We start from the raw sequence: 22,614 nt of genomic DNA on the forward strand, positions 1-22,614 counted from the left end.
CACAAATCAGAAGCTAGGAGCCACTTTTATAGCTGCAATGGGTTGATAAATCTAAAGGAATACATCTGCACACAAACAGGCCAGTCAGCCAAGCATCCTAACGGTACGGAGTATATACTTCTACCTGTCATCTGGAGAAGGGCTCCTGCTCCACAGGAGACCTCATGAGATCATCAAACAGACTAGCAGATAGGACACTCAAGCCCGGTTCCTCCCCGCCTGCAAATCCCTATGATTTTGTGCCCGAGCAAGCGAAAACAGAAAGCAGACTTAGACTGAAACCCACATGCTGGTCGTACAAGGGATTAGATAAATTTGCAGAAACTGGCTGGAATGTTTTCCAAAGTTTATACTCAACAAAACACATTCTAAAGTACTGCTGGCCCTCCACATTGGCAAGCGCCAGTGCAGAGAGGTTGGCAAGCATTAAGCGCCAAGGTAGCTGCCAAACTGACTCTCCCCTCAGACACACACCAGGAGTGTTCCTCAGTCCTTTGTGTAAGGTTTTGTTTTGTTTTGTTTTGTTTTTTTCTTTTTAAATGTGCTTTGAAAACTCTCTCAGGCTCTCAGGCTCTCAGGCCAAGGTCATTGTGAGGTCAGGTGAGAAAACATCCCTAATGAACTACTTGAGTATAAGATCTGTGGCTGATAGCTGTTCAGAAACCTGCTTAGCACAAGGGAAGGATAATACACTAGGCTTAAGTGTTGGTCCCCTCCAAGAAGGCCTGGAATGAATACGTGAACTCATGCACAGCATCAGTAGCATTAGCAAGTCTACCTCCTGGGAGAGCCCAGTATTGGAGCTGTGCACACCACCCACCCAGGAGTGTTCATGACAGCTATCGGTGGTTCCTGAGATGAAGAAAACCTGTCCTTGGACTGGTTTATTTAAATATTTGTGTCCCCAAGAAGGTTTATAGCTACCAAATTGTTAGAGAGCTGATCCTGCGAAGAAGGTCAAAGTCTGCAAAAGAAACAGTTCGGTTTATACAGTCAGAGCATGTCGTTATTAAGGAGATCGCTTTCATGTTGCTGTTGAACGTGCCTCTATGTGTGTGTGTGTATACCTGGGCATAAGGGGAGGTGCATATGTATGTGCATGTGTTCGTGTGCATATATGTGTGTGTATATGTATGTGTGTGCATGTGTGTGCGTTCACGCGTGTGTGTGTGCGCGCGTATGTGTGCATATGTGTGTTATTTGTGTAAAATTTATGTACGTGTCCATATGGGGAGGGGCACACTTGCTCATGAGGTCCCATGTGAAGGTTAGAGGTCAACACTGCATCTTTGTCTGTCACTTTCCGACTTACTTTTTGTTGGTATTAGAATAGCAGTTGTTAACATTTTTAATTGAGATAGATAAGCATCACCCCCATCCCTTTCTTCTCTCTACTCCCTCCCAAGTACCCCCCAAGAACACTTCCCATACCCTGACACTTTCAAGTTAATAGTCCTTTTCTTTGATCATATTCGCTTCATGCATACACATACATAAATAATAGACTATATATGTATATACATATATACATATGTGCGGTTATCACTCGCTGAGTCCATTTTTGTTGCTTGTATGTATATGGTTTCAGAGCTGACCACGTTGCACTGGATAACCAGTAAGGGGGCTCATCCCTGAGTAAGGCTAACTCTTCCGAGTAGCCAATGCTTGCCTGTAGTTCCCTTGTCTAGGGATGGACTCTGCAAATATCCCCCCTCCACAGTAATACGCCTCCCGTTTCTTCCACCTTATTTTTTGAACCAGGCTCTCTCACTGAGTTTGGAGCTCATAATTTTGGCAGTACTAGTTTTCCAGGGAGCCCTAAGGATCTGCTTGTCGATGCCCCCCCACCCCAGGGTTCCATGCCCTGCTTCTACATAGGTGCTGGGGATCCAAACTCAGGCCGTCATGCTTGTACATCATCAGTGGCCACTGAGCCATCTCCCCTGGCATTGTAGTTACCTTTCTTTATATCCACTGACTCCAGAAACAGCAACTTACCCGAGTTCAGGGAAGGCACAGCAATAACTGGTGCTAGCATGGAACTTAAATCTCCATCTGCTTACATCCACACCACTTCCTGAATAACACAATCACAGGCTCCATTTCCTCCCCTTGTTTATTGGATTCGGCTCAAATATAGCAAATCAAGACTTAACTTCTCCCATGTGTTCATTTGGCTGGGAGAAGTTAAGACTTTCATGCGCTGCCCAGACAGCCAAAGATTAATGGAGGAAGAGCTGGACAAGCATTGTGTCTTGGAGATTCAGAACTGAGGACCCAGAAGCCCCGAGTATTAATGCTGGGTCAGCCCACGACTTGCCAAGTGACCTTACATAATCCTCCTGGCGCTCTCTCTCTCTCTCTCTCTCTCTCTCTCTCTCTCTCTCTCTCTCTCTCTCTCTCCATCTGCAAACTGAAGAATGTTAGTAACTCAAAAATAAATAGCTCAGTGTCCACTCTCTCCACAGAAAGTTTCCCCCTCCTTTCTGACCTTGGAGCTGAGCAAACTTGACATTCCTTTCCCAACAATAAAGAACGTTTTTCCCATTTCTTTTATTTCCTCTCTTTTGAATTGCAGTTACCAAGACTGAAAAACTCCAGGGTTTTGGAAGAGATGGAGTCACAGGAAACATCAGCACAGACAGGCAGGGGAGGAGAAAGAAGAGCCCCCAGTTTCCACACTGACATCTGAGACTTGTTAGTAGTCGTTAAAAAAAGAAATCATGGAGCTAGTTTCTAAAGTGATTCGTTCCAATGTCTGAATAAACAGACATCCCAGGGTTTAAAGGCCAAGAGCTTCTTAATTTCTGTTTGTCTGAGTCTTGGTTAAGGCTACTATTGCTGCAATGAGACACCATGACCAAAAGCAACTCAAGGAGGAAAGGGTTTAGTGAGTTGAATGGCACCTCCCACCTCCAATGAGACATGACTGCGTTCAAATCCCTGGAACCCCTAAATATCATCTGATTTGGGGGAGCAGGGATTTGAAAACTAAAGTTAAAGATCTTGAAGTGAGGGCATCTTGGGTTAGGAATAGGTCAGAGATGCCGCACCAAGGATCCTCGTGAGAGAGGAGGGAAGAGTGGCAGAGATGACGGGATGCTGGAGGCTGGAGTGAGGGAGACACGAACGGCCACCGGAGAACGGAGAACGAGTAGACTCTGCTCTGTCACTGTCACCCTTAGAAGGAGGTAACCCTACTCACAATTGCATTCCAAACTTATGAACCTTCCGAACTGTGAAACAAAAATAACTGTCATCTTACTCCACTGAGTTAGCTCTGATTTGTTACAGCTGTGTCCAGAAGCTCATACACACAACCCACCCACTCACAATCAAACGCCTAAGTCAACTCTTCCTTCAGCTACAACCCTAGCCTTCAGCCGGGACACAGGGCAGCGGTTGTGTGTGTAACATGCTCCACACCCAGCAGCACCACCAGAGACCCCCCTCTTACCACCTACACAAGAGCCATCATTTGAGGAAACTGCTCAATACTTTTTAGCTTCATTAATCTATCAGTTTGATGCATGCATTCACAAAAAAACTTACCCAAATGTCCACATATCTGCATCTTAACTCTGGCACATGTGAACTCGATAAGAGTCCCTTCACCACCACTACCTTGTTTATAAAACGGGGGGCCACAGTGTCATTTTATTGTGGGAACTGCTGTGGTTCAGCCCATACACCTGAGAGAAAGAAGGCTCTACTGAAATCAGCCATGCTTGTCACCCTCACTCCTGTTCTCTCTCTCTCTCTCTCTCTCTCTCTCTCTCTCTCTCTCTCTCTCTCTCACACACACACACACACACACACACACACACACACACACACGTCACACACGTCACACAGGCAAAGACATATATGTCCACCCAGAAGAATCAGTGAATGGGCATGGCTAAGAAGCCACTGCCCCAGCCAATGTGGATTATCATAAATAATGACGCTATCCATGGTCAGCCCATACAGTCATAGCTGGTCTCCCTCCTGACTTCAGTTCCAGTCTGCGGGAATCCTCAAACACACAGACCAGAAAGTAGACAGCCAGGCTTCCCCTTCAGTACTGAGCATGTAACCCGCCCCTTCCTCGAAGCAGGAGGAACTCTGGAATTCTCAAGCCTCACTTCTGTAGAAATGCAAAGGTACCTACCACCTGCTTCTGTCTGCCACCTAATGCGAATACCAATGACTCCGACTCAAAGCCTATCACAGATTTATTCTTGTAGCTTTATCCCTGGGAGAAATACTGCCATACAAGCTTAGCAAATGAAACAAGGTGGGAACTGAGTATCTTTTAATTAATTTCCCCCGATGATCACTCAGAGGCCAACTATCGCGGAGTATCTCCTCTAGGTTTCCCAGCTTTTCGTTCACCTTGTGAAGTTCACATTGGTTTGGGAGGTGGGGATGGGGGATCTATCCTTTTCTAAGTCCTTTTTTTTTTTAATTTATTTTACGTGTGTGAATACATTGTCACTGTAGAAGACCTGGATCCCTTTACAGACGGTTGTGAGCCACCATGTGGTTGCTGGGAATTGAACTCAGGACCTCTGGAAGAGCAGTCAGTGCTCTTAACCACTGAGCCATCTCTCCAGCCCCCTAAGTCCATCTTCTGATGTCTTCCAGAAATACACCAAAGTTTTCTGTCATTTATGTGCCCCTTTATCATTGCCAGTTCTATTATGGGTCCCGTACTTTATATCTCCAGGAAACAAAAATCATTTCACTGAGTTTGTACAATGAGAGAGAAACCTTTACTCCAGCCTCTCGATTTGCCAGCACAACTATACTAACTACGCACTACTCAACACAACAGATATCCCCAGGCCACTCTTCCCTCCACACGTCTATTCTGGTTTCCCTGGTCTGAAGTGGAAGGGGCTGGGGTAGGTGTGCAGTTTCTCCTTGGGAGTTCTGCTGCCCAGCAGAGCTAAGAGTCGCAGCGTTGGGCTCGCTCTGTGTAATTAAACATGGCTTATAGGGTCCAAAAATAAACATTAGCAGCCACTTCCGTTTTGTTTCAGTCCAGGCTACCCACTCTACAAGTTAAGTGAAAATTACTAACAAACTCCAGGACACAACTAGTGTTACGTTGTACTATGCTACTTTGTATATACTTTGTTAAGTAAAACTCAGCAGGCAGTGTCAAGCTAGGAGTCGACTCCCACATCTGTTTCTTCCTAGGTACCCTCCACAGTAACACTTCCCACCTTCTCTGTCAAGAGTGCTAAGTTAAGGAGTTTGCGAGCATTTTACAGAAACCTTTTGACTGAAAAAGGAAAGGAGGGCTATACCAATCAATGTATCAATGTAATGTGGACCTCACTGGGAGCTTTTTTAACAATGGTGTCGCCCTCTTCCTTGGCCTTTCCCACAGCCGTACCCTCTGTCACATAATTGCATCTTCAACTATGATGCTCACCAACACCAGCAAAGGATGCTCTTTCTGCCAACACCCATAACATTCTTTAGGGTCTCCCGAGGGAATTGAAAGCCGAGATTGTATCCTATGTAACATACGACCACCTGTGGGTTTGTTTGTTTGTTTGTTTATTGTTTGCTTTGAGACAGGATCTCATGTAGCCCTGGCTGAGTGCAAACTCCCTACATAGCTGAAGCTGCCTTGAATTAGTAATTCTTCTGCCTCTACCTCCTTCTGGCAACACTGTTCCTTACCATACATACCTGTATGTTCAGACCTGCCATCCTCTGAAACTACAGGCACAGAGTTCAGGGAGAGTAGTGGGAAATGTGTAAGCTATGGCTCTAGATTGTCTGATCCCAATTAGCAGTGTGGCCTTACACAAGTGATTTAACCAAGTCTGTATCTAGGGTCCTCTTCATTAGATAAGTGGGTCAGAGTCTCTGGGAGGCTAGGAACAGAGACCAGAGCCTATTACTCCATAAATTCGGTCTGCTGTTGCCCTGGTTGTCAGTCATCATCGTTACTGATGCGTCCAAACACACAAGCTCAGCATGTGCAGACTTGACAGTCCTAGCCTCTGTAATTCTCTCCCACCAAAGTGTTTCCTTCTTTCTCAGTTGTTCTAGATAATCTGGATGATCAGTGATGGCCCTGCTTTCAGTTATGAATGGGTGAGTTTATTAAGGATATAGCAGGTTAAAGTAAACCAAGAGAAGTAGCAGATAAGTGGCAAACCACTATCAAACTGGAGTAGCCCAATTAAGAATGCAATCAATAGATGACATCATCAAATCAAGGGCTTACAAACATCCAGCAGAAATCAGCTGGGGAAGTTGAGGCAGTCAGCTGGGATTCCTGGTTACGCTTTCTCTTCCTGGGTGAGCTTCCCCTGGCTGAAGTTTCCCCTTCTCACTCCCACTAGGAAGTGGGATAATATACTAGAGCTGGAAACAGCTTACCTTTTATCTCTTCTCAAGGATGAACAATGCTCAAGGAAAAAATGCTTTTTAATATTCTTAGTTGGTTTTGTTCTTACAGTTAGGGGACCAGCCCATCCCAGGACAAAGGATCTGGAAGAACACTTGAAGTGGACTCTGAGAGAGGAAACCTCTTCCATCCCATAGTCTGCTATCAATAAGCTTAAATGCCACGCAACCATTAAAACCACTACAGTGTGCATCATTCTTAGTATCACTGTTGACCTGGTCACCTCACCTGTCCACTCAGCAGTGGTATTCTTCATCACTCTCTGCTCCCAGAGAGTCTGGGCCCTCAGCAGTGGTATAGAGACCGTGGAGGTGAGTAGGAATACTTCCCATGAGATCTAGGCACAGGGTGAGCAGAAATACAGCCAGGTCCCATGCCAGCGCAGACACACCCATTCCACAGAGACCGAGCCAGTGGCCCTTCGTGGGCGTGCAGTCTCTCGTCTGCAGATGTTACTGAAGAACAGCTAAGGCTTCTCCATGATTACTGAGTCCCAAGTAGTATTCTAAGCACTCCCCTGAATCGTCTCCACAACCTACCTTGTAAGCACCAGGAGAGTTTGCATTTTACACATTATTGGCTGACCTGCCAAAGGTTAGAGAAATTAACAGCAACCTGGACCCAGGGCATGGCCTACATAGCTCTCATGGCCAGCCTCTGAACAGACTGTGCCTGGCGTGGGGAGCCCTGCAGAGGGGAGGAGAAAGGAGATAGTGTTAGCAAACTTGGGGTCACAACTTGCAGCCCAAGTCAGCTCTGACCACTGACATCAAGGTGCCAATAAAAAGAACCAACTTAAAAGTAGTAAGCAGAAAAAAGATTTATTCAGTGTGGCCTCACTGGAAAAGGGGGCAAAGTGATCCAGTGAACCCCCCAGGTCCATCTTTGTCTTCAGGCCTTATGTGATAACAAAGCTTATCCAGGGGCCGAGGAAATGCACATCCAAAGAGTCCTGGTCAAGGTGTGGTTCTGTCATACACGTTCAGCCTCATCCTGTAGGACGGTCTGAAAAGTTGTCAGAGCTGTGCGACATCTCTTCCCAAGAGACGAGTCCCCACTCCGGGCTAGCACTCTCCTTCTCCCAGCATGAAATTCCTGGGGGAAATCTCATTTCTTTGGGGCCCTCTGTTTCAATCATCTGACGGTCTGACTAAGACCTGGGAGGATCTGGGGCAAACCAGTTGCCATCACAGTAAGAAGGAACTCAAGGCCCAGATCCCCAAACCCTGCCCTCCAGAGTTCACACGAAGCTGGGCAGCTGAGGCATGAGCAAATGCCCCATTAATTAAGATGAGTCCGTCTAGTTTTTTTTTTAAACATGAATACTGGTGTAAGAAGTGCTCTCTGGGAGGATGGGGCTTCCAGGAGGCTGAGATACAAGTAAACAAGAGGGAGCCCAGGGGTTGGCTAGGAAGACAGAGGGAGACGGGATGATGAAGTAAGCAAGACAGCAGTGGGTGCATCCCAGAAATGACAAAATACCGGGGAAACGTGTGGGGTTTAATTGTCTTAGAAATTTTTGCTTCTAGCCGAGCGCAGTGGTGCAGGCCTGTAGTCTCAGCTCCAAGGGAGGCAGAGACAATAGGATACTTTGTTTCCCATGAGTTCAAGGCTATCCTAGCAACATACTGAGATCAAAGGACAGCAATCTCTGAGCCTTGCTGCTTGTTTCATAGCAGGTGCTATTCCAAACACAGAAAGGGCGAGGACGGAGAGTGGGGGAGGGAAGGAAATGATGTCAGTTATCCTGCCAGAGAATGACCTGAAAGGGCTCATGGTTCCCAAAACTTTCACACATAGTGCAAGGCCTTTGAGAAGGCATGACTTAGGCGGATCAATGTGGCAACTCCAGGCACCACATACCTTCCTAAACACAGTTCCACCAGCAATTGGCCGGCACCGTAACAAAGTTTTTGAAGAGGCAAGATGTTTGTTTCTCCCTCCCCACTTTTCTGCTTGCTTTAAACATCTACGTCGGTTCTCCTTCAATGAATTAGGAATATGCATTTTTAAGGATGTTTTTAAGTGCCCCATTCTACGGCACTGACACCAATAGGAGACAGATGCACTGCCGACCTCTTTGTCTGCACGGACACCAGCACTGAGGTGGTAGAGTGGCCATGCCCTAGGGTCTACATGGAAAGATTCAGAAGTTACTTCTCCCAAGCAAAGCGCTTATTAATGGAACCTATTAACTTTAGTTAAAGAATTAATCTGAGGTCAAATATGCAACATATCCTACTAGAATAGTACCACCTTGGCCAAGTTAACCCCTAGATGCCGGGTCCTGGCCTGCTCATCTCCCCACCACCTATCACACACACAGGAACAAAGCCAGCCAGTGGACTCCCCAAGTCCATCTTTGTCCTCAGGCCTTCAGTGATACCAAAGTTTCAACAGGGACCATGGATACGCACATCCAAACAGTCCTGGTTAAGGTGTGGTCCTGCCAAACGCCGGCTCATCATTGTCTGGGCTTCAGTCTCCTCCTGTGAGATGGTCTGAAAAGTTGTTAGAGCTGTGTGACATCTATTCCCAGGGGACAAGTCCCCACTCTGGGCTGGCACCCTTTCCTTCTCCCAGTATGAGATTCCTGTGGGGGAAACCCCATGTCTTTGGGGTCCTCTGCTTATGGGATCCCATAAGATAATACATGGCTCGAATGTGTAGTAGGACCTTATTATTGTTGCTATTATTTTTATATGATTATCATTATGGTGTGAGAGACAGATGCACACTCTCACTCTGTAGATCAGCCTACCCTGAAACTCCTGCTGGCTTCAAACTCACAGCCATCTTCCTGTCTCAGTGTACTGAGCGATAAGTTCCGGTTCCCTTCTGTGTGGTGTTGGTGATGACTGGGACGCAGACGGAAGTAATTTCGATTCCTCCCCTTCCCGGGGAGGAGAGGTTAGGACTAATGTTAGCAGTGTTCCTCCCGCTCGAGACAGCCTAGTCTTTGCATTTCGTGGATTGATGCAAAGTCTCTGTTTGAATGAATGACAAAAAGGAACACTTCGTCTGCGTTGTTCCTGTTTTTCGTCTTCTGTCAGGCTACTGAGACGGCCCAGGGAGTAAAGGCCCTTGCTGCAGGACCAACATGGTGGAAGGAGAAAAGAGATACCTGCAGGCTGCTCTCTGACCTCCATATGCATGCTACGGCATGCATGTGCCCTACCCCAATACACACTCTAAGTCAAATAAATAAACAAACAAACAACACGCAATTTAAAAAAAGAAAAACCTTGTGGGAGCAAGAGCCATCCATGGCTTGGCAGTTAAGAGCACTTGCTACTTGTGCAGAGGAGCCAAGTTTGGTCCCCACTATCTGTTGGGGACCAACAGCCACTGTAACTCCAGCTTAGAGGGTATCTGCTGCCCTCTTCTGCCCTCCATGTGTACGTGCACTCGTGTACACAGACCCATGCAGAGACACACATAATTAAACAATAAATTGGGTTTTTTTTTTTCCAAATTCCTTCTGTCAATGAGGCAAAGCATGCTTCCTAGCTGGTTGCAAATCATTTCTCCAAGGTCCCTTGGGAGCATGGCATTTGGTCTGTGTCTGGCCTCTTCCTCCTCTAGATCGCCCTGCACCATTCTCTTGATTGTCCAGACTCTTGCAAAGCTCTCTGTGGCTGTTGTCGCAGCCTTTCCAGCCCTGTATTTGAATCAGCTCCCAGTTCACCCTTTATCCTTCGACCTCCTGTCCAAAAGCTAGCAGATGAGTTCCCATGAATGCTCCAAGGTTTTCCCGTGGTCCCCCCACCTCCCTGCCTACTTTTGTCCGTGTTATAGATCACTGTTTCAAAGACCCTTCTCTCCACTGTCTACCTTAGGTGCACCGAGATAAAAAAAAAAAAGTAATTTGTCACTGTAACAAGTTCACAGAAGAGAAAGTCACACCCAGAACTGGGGAAGAGGAGAGCCTTCCTTGACTGTTTTGCTCATTGTGAATCTCCTCTACGGACACTTGAAGCCGACCCTGCACACTGGACAACTATCCTGAATTAGTGAGTTTCCTCTACTGAGGGTGCCATGAGGCTTTCCTACCCTCTCTTTCCTTCTGAAAAAGCCAACAACACATGTCCCTCCATCACCCTCACCACGCAGCCTCTCCCCTCCCTGCCCAGGTGCTCCTTGCTTTCTCACACAATTTACCAGGTCCCTGTGCATCAACTGAGCGTATATTTGCTGCATCCCTGCAAGTGCTGGCAGTAAGGGCCTAATCATATCACTAGTGCAATTCATAAGTGCATTTAAATAGGAAGCAAGCTGCCCTTTCCTACCCCCACTGGCCTTCCCTCCTCCCTCACCCCATCCCCCCACCCCACCCAAGCCCCTGAGGTCAATCCTGTTCTTCCCTCCTACCTTTGGTAGCTCCTGTAGTTGGTGCTAGAGGAAGCTGACCTACAAAATGACAGTTCCCATTGCCTTCTGTAGAGTTATAAAAGCCCACAAGCAGAGTGGGGGTCCCGAGAGCAAACAGCCAGCTAAGGCAAGGGGTGGGAGAAGACAGGCCACTGTGGTAGTTGGTTAAAGGTGACACTTTCCAGCAGGAAGCCATAAATGATGGAGCCATTGCTCCATTCTCTTTAAGGTAAAGGGAGAATTACCCAATCCCTTGCCTTCCACCACATTTAAGAAACACTGGGTGGTGACATCTAGCGGTTCCTGTTTAAATTACCCTCGTAGTACAGTGCCAGGGAGAAACAGAAAAGAAACAGCTTTCAGAAAGTTGGAGTTCATTAACAGTACAAGTGCACCAGTCACTTCACCCTGGGTTTCTGCTGTGCTCATCCTGGCCCGCTCTGCCCTGTGGCAAACAGAGGTAATGACCATGAACAGGCTGTGGGAGGAGGACACAGCTCAGAACAGTGCCTTCCATCAGGATTTATTCCACCCATCCTCACTGTATTACAAACGTTAACAGTGATGGCACTTAGTGAAACGGCACTCATTCCTACCCTACTGACACAGCCCGGAAGACATGCATCATGAGACTTATGGTCTTGCGTGCTCGTGACACGGGCCGCACACCATCAGGGATCTGAGGACCGCCCAACTTTCACTATTACCCAGGCCTATCAGTAGCCTAAGGCACTGGGATCTTGGTTGAACAGGACGTGCTCTCTTCAATTCACAACAGTCAGTCCATGGGCCCTGTCACCCTGCTTTAAACTACTTCCTCCATGTGTGACAACTGCTGACCGACCACTGTTGTAACCCTAAAACATGCGTGTGAAGACCAGAGATCAGTCTGGGTGTGGTGTCTCAGGAGCAAGCCAACTTGGTTTTGAGACAGAGTCTCTTATGTAGCCTGGAGCTCTTCAGTCAGACTAGGATGGGTGACCAAGGAGCCTCAGGGTCCTGACTGCCTCTGCCTCCCTGCACTGGAGTTACAGGGACATGCTACCACACCTGGCTTTTCCACTGGGGGTCTGAAGATCTAACTCGGGTCCTGATGAATTAGTAGCAAATACTTCACTGACTAAACCAGCCTTCCAAACCCATTCTGTGACCCTCCTTGATCCTGTCACCTGGACAGCAAGCCTGACAAGTGCTTGCCTGGCAGCACTGTTAGGAACGAGTTTGTAAACACTCTGTGGCTGTCACATCACCCACGTTCCCTGACCGAACTTCTGACGTCACTCATCTTTCTCCTGCCAACTCTAGCCCCCAGGTTACATTTTATATGCCTTTATAAATAATGTTTTATTTTTGTTTTATGTGCACTGTTTTGTCTGCCTGTATGGCTGTGTTAGGATACCTGATCCCCTGCAACTGCAGTTACAGCTGTGAGCTGCCATGTGGGTGCTGGGAGTTGAGCCTGGGACCTCTGAAAGAGCAGCAGTGCTCTTAACCATTCAGCCATCTCTCCAGTCCCCACACATGTCTTTTTAAAGCATGTTTTTAACTGTGGTAAGAGTACACGCACACCAGAAATATTGCTACTTTGGCGCTTTTTTTTAAATGTGCAGTTCGGTGGTATTAAGGACATGCACGTTTTTTTGTGCAACTCTCATTGCTATCCGTCTCCAAAATTTTCTCATCTTGCAAACTGAAACCGTGCACATCTCACACCAACTTGGCATTCCCTCCTCCCCGAGACAAAAAGATCGACATTTTGCTTTCTGTCTCTGCATTTGATACCTTGTACGTGCCCAACCCTACAAGACTGATTCTTTTGTGACAAGGCTATTTCTCCTGGAGTGTCTTCAGAGGCCATACACGGTAGCACATGCCAAAGCCTTAAGGCTGCCACAGTAGCTTATGGTGTGTGTGCTTTGCATCTTCTGAGTCTATTCGCCTGTGAGTGGATGCTCTGAGGACTTCTCTCCCCTTATGGCTCACACGCCTGCTCTGCTGTGGTGAGCGTTAGCTCACATCTGCTCTGCTCCCTGCTTTCAAGTCTTTCTTTCCGTTATTCATGTAGAAGCAAGTCTGTGGGCTCATGTAGTAATTCTCTGTTCATTTTGTTGTTGTTCTTGTTGTTGTTGTCATTGATGATGATGATGATGATGTTGATGTTGTTGTTGATGATGATGTTGATGATGATGATGATAATGATGTTGTTGTTGATGATAATGATGATGATGATGATCCGAGTCCTGGGCTTGAGCAATCATCTAGGTCCAACATTCTGAGTGGCTGACTCTGCAAGCACATACCTGCTATTCTGTTTTAATGTTTGTTGTTTGTTTGTTTGTTTGTTTGTTTGTTTTGAGGAACTTGTGTTCAGTATTTTAAGGGGAAAAATGTGTTCAGGTTTTCCAGACATTTGTTTGGCTTTCCTTTTTTTAGATTTTTATTTCTTTATTTTACATAACTACACTGTCGCTGTCTTCAGGCACATGGGAAGAGGGCATTGGATCCCATTACAGATGGTCGTGAGCCACCATGTGGTTGCTAGGAATTGAACTCAGGACCTCTGGAAGAGCAGTCAGTGCTCTTAACCACTGAGCCATCTCTCTGGCCCCTCACCTTTCCTTATTTAAAAGATATATTTATTTTAATGTTGTGTATGAATGTTCCGCCTGCATGTATTAAGTGTACCATGTAGGTACCTTGCAGTGCCTGGAACCTCCCCTAGGTCCTCTGCAAGAGTAGCAACTGCTCTTATTCTGATCCATCTCTCTAGGACCTACCATTACCTTTCTCCCAGTCGTGGATAAAAGCCCCAATTTCTCCACAGCCTGGCCAACTCTTGTTGCTCTCCCACAATAGGCTGACAGACAAGACACACTTGCATAGGCTGTCTTGATCTTCCTCGTAGAACTTCTCCTCTGTTTTGTTCTCTTGTTCCTCTAAGTTGCAAACATCATGATGGCAGACGGGCAGCTTACCTAACGTTTCATCCTCCATGCTACCCCAGGCTCTCACTAGCCCTCGTGGAACTCTGCATCCTAAGGGTGAGGAGGGGCAGCATGGCTGCACGTGGGAGCTTGTTAAAAACATGAAACTCTGGCTCACTGTGAAAGTTCCAAATAAGTCTGCATTTTAACAAGATCCCCAGGGGATCTTCAAACACTGAAGGGCAAAGTGGCCTGGCATGGGACAGGGAAGGCCCATTTGTTAGGTCCAGCTACTTCCCTAAGTACTCTGTAAGTATTTGTTGATGGAAAGATTAGTGAGGAAGTTGAAGGTCCCTATGAATATCACCATCCTGCCAGTCCCTGAGCCAAGAAAAAACACCTCTTAAAAAAACCAGCTCAAAGCAAGTGGAAAATAGGCCAGAGAAAACTGTCACATCCAAAAGTAGCCTAGCAGATGTGACCACTACATATCTATCATGGGGCACCCTGGATGTGACCTTAAGATAAAGGGGGGCATTGAGGCTGGAGAACAGGCTAAAGCTAAGGAAATCTGAATGAAGCAAAGTGATTCGTCAATACTACCAGTTCATTAACTGTAGCTAATGTGCCAGACTACGGTCAGATGGGGCAGGAATAGACCCCCCCCCAGGGTATTCCCAGAAACCCTTGGTGATGACTGCACGACTGTTCTGTGCATCTAAAACAACTCTAAAATTAAAGTTGATTGGGGGTGGGGAGGCAAGCATAGAGCATCAAGATCCTCATCTGCAAATGGGCACCCAGCAGCATCTGTGCTGTTAATGGTCTGCTCTAGGATATGTGTGAACGGCTACAGACCTGGATTTCCAAGACACCCACTGGGGACCTTCAGTCTGAAGTCAGTCCCGCTCTGCGGACATCTGATATCTAATTGTACTCGTCTTTTTCCTTTAACGGTTATGAGAGCCGCCCACTCAAAACCATCAAGAAAAAGGACAAGGGCAAGAAAAAATGCAGTGGCCTGTATGCTAATATGGGCACTGGTGGGCAGAAGCATCTTGAGTTCAAGGCCAGACTGAGCTACACAACAAGACTCTGTGTCAAAAAATAAATAAGTAAATCAAGTAACTAATTGATTGAATGCTGGAGAGCACAGCACACTTTAAGAAATATCCAAGTGATGTCTTATCTATCTAGCATTGATATATAGATATAGATATAGATGTAGATGTAGATATAGATATATATTACAATTAGAATTTTAAATGATATCAAGTGTTAAAGTGTTGAGGGGCTGGAGAAATGACTAAGCAGTTAAGTGTATGCACTGCCCTTGCAGAGTTCCGGTCCCTGTGCCCACACTGGATGGCTCATGGCCACCTGTTGCTCCAGCTCTGGGATGACTCAATGCCTCTGGCCTCCGAAGGCCCCTGCAGTCACACAGGTGCACATACCCCTCCCCATACTCACATAGAACTTAAAATAATAAAAATAAATCTAAACTACGAGCAACCAACATACACCGTCAAAAAAAAATTAAGCTTTCTTGATCAGCTATTGCATTCAATCACTAACTGGCTGTGAGCTCATTAGCTCTAAGTGGAGTTCCCTTTGTCTGTTAGGTTCGCAAATAACCTTCACTGACTGCATTACGTTTTATCTGGAGACGGTAAATTAAGCTGTGTTAGACAAACAGCAATAAGAACGATTATGACTAGCACGTCTTCTTTTTAACGTATTTTAGACACTATGCCGCTGACATTACATGTGCGATGGCATTCCACACAGCAGATCAAACCTGTGAGGCAGATGCTTTTCTCCCTTTGAGATACTGGTTACTCACTTTTGATAAGGGTACAACTGGCAGGCTTACCAATCCAGAATATGGGAAGTTTTTTTTTTAGGACTTAAGTTCATTTCAAATGGTGCAGAAGTAATAGAGCTACCGAAAGTGACGTTGTGATATTACCCTCAGTCGATACAGTAGAAGAATGAGGACGAGGGCCTGGAAAGCAGATGCTATGGCCCATGATGATTTTAATGCGAACCCCAGTGATACCTTCAGTGTTCACACCACCAGTGACTTGAGGGGAGGGGGATAAACCTGAGAGTCAGAGAATAAATGGCACACGTTCACCCATCTAGAGAGTGGCAGAGCTAGATTCCGAACACGAGAGCATCTCTCTCCATGGGGATCTCTGGAAGGATGAAGACGATAGTCCAGCACTGTGAATGGTGGGGTCAGGGATCCACGGGGTTACGGATCATAGACAGGAGGCACATGCACGCTGAAGTGGCTCGCACACACCACACACACACACACACACACACACACACACACACACACACACACACAAATAATAAGTAAGTAGACAGACAGACAGACAGACAGACAGACAGACAGACAGACAGGAAAAGCTGGAACTGGAGAGATGGCGCAATGGTTAATAGCCCTTCCTGCTCTTCCAGAGGACCTGACTTCAGTTCCCATGCTGGGCAGTTCAGAACTATTAACTCCAGCTCCAGGGATCCAGTGCCCTCTTGTGGTCTCTTCAGGTACTTACACTCTTGAGCCTGCACATAGACATGCATATATAATCGTAATTTAAAATAAATTATCTTTTATAAAAGTAGGTATACAGAATTGGTAATAAAAGAGAACAGCGCATGGCAAAGAACGTGTGGCTGTGAGACATCGCGAAGCCCAAATCTCTTCAGCAGCTCCCAGAATAGAACGTCTAAGGGTTACATAGTCAAGAAACTCCCAAGAAAAGGCCAGGAAGCAGCAAAATTCAATCCCAAAGACCTCATCAACATGAGACCTTTACTCCTGGCACAGTGAACACTTCTAGGAACCTCTTCAAGACGCCCTTCCCAAGGCAGGACTGTAAGACTCACTGTGCTTCACTCACAAGAGCCCAGTCTCCTTGATACACTGTGGCGTGAGCTGGTGCTGTGCTTCTGAACAATGTCGCCGTCTACAGATTTCCAAGCTTGTCCCAATTATGGAAGGCTTCTCTGTCTCCACAATCAGTGATCTCTTTCACTTAATTGCCACATCTCTTTTGGAGATAGGCTTCCTGCTTACATAATTCAGGCCTTTCCTAAGAGATTGGGAAAACATCAACACCTCCCTGTGAGACACTGGAACATGGCTAGCACTGACCGGACCCTGCTGTATAGACAGAGAACTGTGGATTCATCTAAGGCAGCAGGCAGTGCAGGGGCAGTCCGACAGCTGGGGTTTTCTCTTACAGTGCTGTCACACAAAGCAAAGGGTCCGTGAACATGTTCATGTAGAATTAAGTCATGTGCCTGCCGGGTACCCCACAATCCACAGTGCTGCTTTGTCACTGCAATTGCAAGACAACTCCAGGTGGCAAGGACTGGGAGCAATGTCTGTCTGGAACAAGTGTAGAGAGTGGTGGAAATGCAAGACGCCTTCATAAAAGAGAGGTGGGGAACAGTTAGAGCACTTCCAGAATGTCCCCAGAGCATACCAGCCCCATAGGTCATGTTACCCCTGAGGCATGGACCCCACACATGCACTCCGTACCTGCCCCTGCAGGGTAACTGATTTTCACACAGATACGACTCCACCTGTCCCGGGAGGCTGTCCCGGGAGGCTATCCGGAGCCTCTGAGGACTGATTCATGATAAAAGCTTCTCTTGTGTCTGGCTGTCCTCCTGGAATGACCTGTTACATGGAACCACCTCTACATTCCTGTTGCGTCTTGCCGGGCTTAGACAAATAGACAAGCAGTGGACAATGAACAGGCTTCAAGAACGTGCTCACGTTCAGCTCAGACATGCCACTGAACATACATCATGCTTCAGAAATGCCCTCGGTCCTGGGCAGAGCTCTTGAGCAGCTTTCTTCATACAGAGAGTTTTGGTGCAATGGAAGAGTCACAGTTTCAAGTCAATATAAGAAAGCTACCATGGAAAAGCAATGTTCTAGGCCATTTCCATCTTCTGGGGCTTTCATGGCGCGGAGAACTAATTACGAAAGTGTTCATGTAGTCATTATGTTCTACCCCGATGAGGACTTTGCGTGCATAATTTAATTACCCAAAATAATGTTAATCGAGAGGAAAGTGTGAACTTTAAGGTACGGCACATGCTGTTATCTTACACAAAGAACCCATTCGTCAAATCATGAGACCTCGATCCTCTAGTTCTAGGATGAAAAGAATGCTAGACCTGGACTAACGAACATGACTGGGTATTTCTGTGGTCCTGGGGATCAAACCAAGGGCCTTGTATGACAGAGCACGTGGTTTGCCTTGGAGCCACACCCTGCCAGTGACATTTAGTGTTCGAACTCCACTAGCTGGATGCAGGGAGTCTAAAGAGGACCTAGTACTGAAGGGACCATTGCTTTCATCTCTAAAGTCTCTGCTTTCACCATTGCTCTCTACGACTACCGTCTCCAAAACATCCCATCCATCATCTCTAAGCTCTCGTGTTCCTGGTGCAGCAGACTTCTCACCACACGTCTGGACACGATGGTTCACACATGGGGCGAGAACCACGGGCAAAGTGCATGGAGACCAGCCAGCATGTGCATTTACTGTGTTCTTCTCCATGACCACAGAATTGGCAAAGTTGCACACTCTGCCGTCCAGGTCTCTCCAGGTCTCAGAGTGAAGGTGATGGGGAGGACTTGACCAGTCCTACAATGGGCAGGAAGGGTACAGAATGAACCTTGCCATCACCAATCCTTTTAGGGGTGTCCATCGATGGCAGTAACGTGTTACCTCTCTTCGCCAGTGTGACTTGCTACAATCAGTATCCACAGACGTCCTTTCCTCTTGCTCGTGGGATTCAATTTGGAAGGTTTTGGGTCTTTTTTTTTTCTTTTCTTTTCTTCAAAAACTATTTACTCAAAAGCATTTTCTTCAGCTGCTGCTAAAAACAGGTTGACTTGATAACCTGGGAACTGTGTAAAGTTGCTCTCTTTTCTTACTAATTACTCTACTATTAGTCAGAAGAGTCAAAAATACGGAGTGCATCTGTTATGAGCAACAAGGCAAAACACTAGCTATTCATAGCCAAGTGAGCACTGTAGGGCAGCTTGCAACTCTCACGGAGAGATACAGGAAGAAGGGGGAGGTGCCAAACTACAAACCCAACACAGCCAGCAACGGTACGGTAATTCCCAAAAATCCCTTCCGGAAAATATTTTTTGCACAAACTATGTATTCTATTACTACAGAAGGAATGAAGCCTGCACTCTTTCCCTACCCCGAAGAGGCTTCTAGGACCCTATTTTGAATTCAGGTTGCCATAGAAACTAGTAAAACTCATGTAAAGAACTCCATCAATATTACTGCATCATCTGGTGCACCTAGAAGAATTCCTCTCTCTATCTCAACTTAAAGCCACCCTTCTGGATTGAAGCCTTCCACATGTCTCACAATTTGACATTAAGATTGCTATAAAATATTAAGACTTATAACGGTGACGGGCCTTCAGAGGTAGACGTTTTGCTTTCCAAGAGGTAGGCGCGACTGTCAACATGATGGGGATCCGTAGCTGTGCTGTCAAGCCAGGTCATGACGAGACATTCACGATGCCAAGTGTGTGTGTTAATTCATGCATGCTCAGGCACAAAGGTGACTGGAAAGGTGGTTTTATATACAAGGTGATTACTTTGCTTTGGACTAAACTCCAAAAATTATGCTGTAGGCAGCTCATAAAAGCACAATATCCATTAATAGCTACCACTGACAGTATGTTTATTACTCTAAATTTTATTCCCTTTAGCAGCACAGTGACCTCATGAGGTAGATATTTTTATCATCTCCATTTTACACACATGGAAACTGGGGAACGAAGAGTTTACATAGGCTATCCTACACCATTCAGGAGCTAGCGTCAGAGCTGGGATTCTAAGGCAGACAGCCAATCTCCACAGTCTGCCCTTTGAGCCACTGGGTTTTCCTACTTCCCTGAGCATCTCATGGATCTGCAACTACAGGTCAAGTGGCCTTAATCTAAAAATTCAGATGCAAAATACTCCCACACCCAAAACGTTCTGAGTATCAACTGCGCTGTCAAGTTTTCATGTCAACTTGACACAAGCTAGAGTCATTTTGGAAGAAGGAACCTTAACTGAGAATGTGTCCATGCCAGACTGTGGGAAGTTTTCTTGATCAGTGATTGATGTAGGTCGGCCTATCTCACAGGGGCGGGGCCATACCAACCGTGGCAGGTGCTCCAGGGTGGTGGAAGAAAGCAGGCTGAGCAAGTCATGGAGAGGAAGCCCAGTCAGCACTCTCCCCCGTGGCCTTTGCATCCATTTCCGCCCTCGATTCTCTGGATGACAAACCTGGTTCGGAGGTTATAACCTGCACTGAGTTCTTCCCAAGTTACTCTTGGCCATGGTATTCCATTGTGGCAATGGGAATCCTAACTAAGACACCAACATATCATCACAATCCTAATTCTAAAGTGAAAAGACTCACTCCAAATGGTGCACTGTTGTAAAAATGCAGGCACACTGCCAACACTGAATGAAATCACCCACAGGTTGTGTCTACCAAGTGTACACAGCCACACGCAAATCATGGATAAATTCAGTGTGAAGACTTGGGTCCCCTTCCCATGCTGTCTCGAACATTTCAAAGTTAGAAGAGAAAGTCGCTTCCATCCCAAGCATTTGGGACTGGGAGAAATCTCATTGAAGCTTACATGAGATTAAAAACAGCTCACGGCTACTTCGGTCATTCTCAAAATGCAGGACACGCGTGACAGAAATGTGTATTCTTGAGCCCTGCGCCCGTAAGTCCTGATTCCGTGTGTTGGGGTGGGGGGAGTCACCCATGCAGACCTGAACTCTTCCATCACCTGCGGTGACTCTGACACAGGTGGCTCTACAGACCGCGCTTGAAAGATAGCGACCTATTCAAAAGCAGCCAGTGAGAGGATGCAGGGACATGAATCAACTTCCGGATCCAGTGGGAAGCTGAGAAAGAGAAAACCGCCTTTTTTTTAGAAAGCCCTCTGTGAAGAAAGAAAACTTTAAAAACAATCAACCTGCAGTATTTTGTGCCTCAGAGCTCTCCCCAAGCCTCTGACCAGAGCCCATTACTTCTCATTCCCATGTTTTTCTAAAAGGTCGTCTGGTTTTCCAGGTAGCTTAATACTACACGCAAAAGTGGAGAGAGGGCAATGGGACTTACGATGGGCCTCACCTTGATGAAAGATGAAGGAAGGGGGCACAGAAAGAGAAGAAACACTTACAGCACAGCATGCAAAGCAGCTCTGAGGCCTGCGGGCAACAAGGCTGAGACCATAGGCCTCCACATGCCTGAGAGAAAGGCTATTTTTCAGATGTTAAAAAAAAATGTGTGTGTTTATATTCTATATAACATATGTTTAATATAGACACATATGTATATAAAATATATGTGTGTGAATATATATACACCTATATACATACACATATTTGAGAAATATTTAGAATAACTGAAAATGAGGGAGCTTAAAAGTAGGAATATAGAGGCCAGGTATGGAAGTACATGCCTTTAATCCCAGCACTCGGGAGGCAGAGGCAGGAAGACCTCTGTGAGTTTGAGGCCAGCCTGGTCTACAGAGAGAATTCCAGAACAATCAGGGCTCCACAGAGAAACCCTGTCTCAAAAAATAAAACAAAAAACAAACAAACAAACAAAACCAAAAAACAACAACGATAACAAACAAATAAAACAGTAGGAGTGTGCTAGAAGGATTCCAAGCAACCCCCTGACCTGCTGGGTCAAGTCAAGGGGGAAGGTCTGATGAGTACTGAGGGGTAAGAGGAAATGTCTACTGAGCAGCATGCTTTGTCTTCTGACATGGATGCTGAGTTGACGATGGCCTAGAGGCCATATGTTTCAGTTATGCAAGGGCCAGCATGGTGTGAGTGCTTGCAGTTGGCAGTGTTTTTTACAGGAATACAGGCTTTTAGGGACACTTACCCAAACGGTGACTTTTTTAAAAGCAGACTCCGTTTCCATCCTAAAAGTGGGTGACAGAAGTTGTTCTGAACCACTTCCTGGCACTTCTATCTTGGATCTTTGTGTATAGAATCCTTCAGTCCTACTTCTCCCGATAATCAGAACTGCTCGGAAGATTGTTAAGTATAGGTAGGAAAAAAGACGAAAACACATGTCTTGGGGTGTTCAGGACATAGTCAATGAGTGAACGATACATGGATGGGTGTGTGCATGAATGGACCCACCTGTGAGGAAGCAGGTGAGGATGGACAGATGGATGCCGCATCAGCGGGCATCTGCAAGGATGAGCAGTAGGAAAATGCACAAATGAGCAGGCGAGTTTCTGATAATATGATAGAAGATAGTGTCTCTCCAAACCAAAAGGAATAGAATGACAATTTTAATAAGGAGGTGAAAGGTAAGTGGCCACCAAATATTTGCACATGGATGTGCACACACTTCCATGTATAAAAATGGATGTGTTCCTCAATAAGCTTGGGAGCCTCCCTCTGTTCTCTTACTTACATTCTGGGAATGTTAAATGATGCATGTGATGACAAAATCTACTTCTTCCTCTCTGAGGAGTTCTCCCAGAATTGATGCCCACGTAAGAACTGCACAAGTCCCAAGGGCAGAGAGTATACGATACCAAGACAGTGAGAATAGAGACTAGGAAGAGGTTTTGTGATTATAACCTTCCAATAAGCTGAGTATTCTTCTTTAATTTTTTCATTTATTTAATTTATGTGGGGGGGGGTATGAGAGTATATATGTGTGCCATATACACACAGGAACCTGCACCTGTCAGAAGAAGTCATTGGGTCCCTTGGAACTGGAGGTATAGGTGGTTGTGAGTCACTGTGTGGGTGCTAGAAACTGAAACAAAGTCTTCTGCAAGAGAAGTAAACACTCTTGAGCCATC

The 22,614-nt window shown here is 46.1% G+C and overlaps 1 protein-coding gene across 4 annotated transcripts in view; it reads right to left on the reverse strand.

The window, feature by feature from the left end:
• Cacnb4 (calcium voltage-gated channel auxiliary subunit beta 4) overlaps positions 1–22,614 on the reverse strand; it is a 250,104-nt gene that overhangs the window by 154,597 nt on the left and 72,893 nt on the right.

Source organism: Rattus norvegicus, chromosome 3, assembly GCF_021556685.1.
Source record: "Rattus norvegicus strain SHRSP/BbbUtx chromosome 3, alternate assembly SHRSP_T2T, whole genome shotgun sequence".
Taxonomy (NCBI): Eukaryota; Metazoa; Chordata; class Mammalia; order Rodentia; family Muridae; genus Rattus; species Rattus norvegicus.